The sequence below is a fragment of the Otolemur garnettii genome, unplaced genomic scaffold, assembly GCF_000181295.1.
Source record: "Otolemur garnettii isolate 467f Iridium unplaced genomic scaffold, OtoGar3 scaffold00023, whole genome shotgun sequence".
NCBI lineage: Eukaryota > Metazoa > Chordata > Mammalia > Primates > Galagidae > Otolemur > Otolemur garnettii.
Window position 1 is genome coordinate 16818138 of NW_003852418.1, and position 1597 is coordinate 16819734.

Consider the following 1597-nt stretch of genomic DNA (forward strand, 5'->3'; position numbering starts at 1 on the left):
TCGCTTGAGCCCAGGAGTTGGAGGTTGCTGTGAGCTGTGATGCCACGGCACTCTGCCCAGGGGGACAGCTTGAGGCTCTGTCTCAAAAGGAAAGAAAGAGAAAAAAAAAGAAAAAGTTTGCTTACAGAATTATTGGCAATATTTGTTGAGTGTCTACTGCCGGTTCATCTCATGATAGTGTGGTGGCTCACCCGTGTAATCCCAGGGCTCTGGGAGGCTGAAGTGGGTGGATGGCTTGAGCTCAGGAGTTGGAGACCAGCCTGAACAAGAGCTAGACCTCTAACTCTAAAAATAGCTGGATGTTGTGGCAGGTGCCTATAGTCCCTGGTACAGGGAGGCTGAGGCACGAGGCTCTCTTGAGCCCAAGAGTCTGAGATTGCTGTGAACTATGATGCCCCGGTACTCTACTGAGGGTGACAAAGTGAGATTCTGTCTCAAAGAAAGAAAGAAAGAAAGAAAAAAGAGCCTGTGTCACGTCACACAGCGCTGAGCAAGAGAAAACTCTGCGCTTCTGAAATTCTCCACAGGCTGCAACCACTTCAGGTTCAGAAGTTGTGGGTGGGACCCCACAATTTGCATTTCTAATGTTTTTCCAGGAGGTACTCAAGCCGCCTGTGGGAGAACCACTTGAGGAGAACCACCATTCTAGAGTTTAGGAGGATGCCACTGAGACAAAAGGACTGGTTCCCAGCAGGAAAGGGAAGGTCCTTTTCTGACGCAGGTCTGACTTGCAGCTCTTTCCTGGGCTGCTGTTGTCCATTGTTCTTCCCACTGGGGAGCCAATCGCTCACCTGGGGAGCCACCGGATTCTGGCCAGTCTGGGCTTTTGTCCACCTCCAGTGGGTTCTCTAGGGCCCCTATGTCTAGACACACCAGCAGGTTCTCTTCCTCCTCAATTACCATATCTGTCAAACGGAGAGCAGGTGGAACCCAACAGGGGGTCGGGTCCTGGTGGGAACTAAAGCTGTGGGTCTGGGTTCACAGCAGGATTCACCATCAGGTTCACTGCCAGGAATTTGGCAAGGATGGGCAGTGTCCAAACATCACCAGCCCCTGTTGCAGTTTTTTATTCTCCTGTACTAATATAGAAGGACCTCCAAGGCCTATCCCCGAGGGGAAGACTGTAGTTGCAGAAGGAGACAGTGTAATCGAATTTATATTGAGTTTTGTACCTATCTGTGAGTTATCGATCCCAACAGGGGAAATAAAAGAAAGAAACACTCCTTTCATGCCAGGTGGCTCACTCCTGTCTTCCTAGCATTCTGGGAGGCCAAGAGAGGAGGATCGCTAGAGACCAGGAGGTCAAGGCCAGCCTGAGCAAGAGTGAAACTCCATCTCTACAAAAAAAAGGAAAAAAAAAATAGCTGGGCATGGCAGTATGTGCCTGTAGTCCCAGCTACTTGGGAGGCTGAGGCAGAAGGATCGCTTGAGGCAGAAGGATCGCTTGAGCCTGAGAGTTTGAGGTTGTTGGAGCTAGGTTGCTGCCTCTGGACTCTACCCCTAGCAATAGAGCAGAAAGAAAGAGAAGGGAAAAAAGAGAAAAGGACAGAAAGGAAATGAAAGAAAGAGAAAGAAAGGAAAAGGAACGGAAGAAAAG

At 49.7% G+C, this 1597-nt stretch overlaps 1 pseudogene; it reads right to left on the minus strand.

Annotated features, from left to right (window-relative positions):
* The window catches only part of LOC111724427, a 27847-nt pseudogene extending 26944 nt beyond the window's left edge, over positions 1-903 (minus strand).
* Between the last annotated feature and the right edge of the window lie 694 nt (positions 904-1597).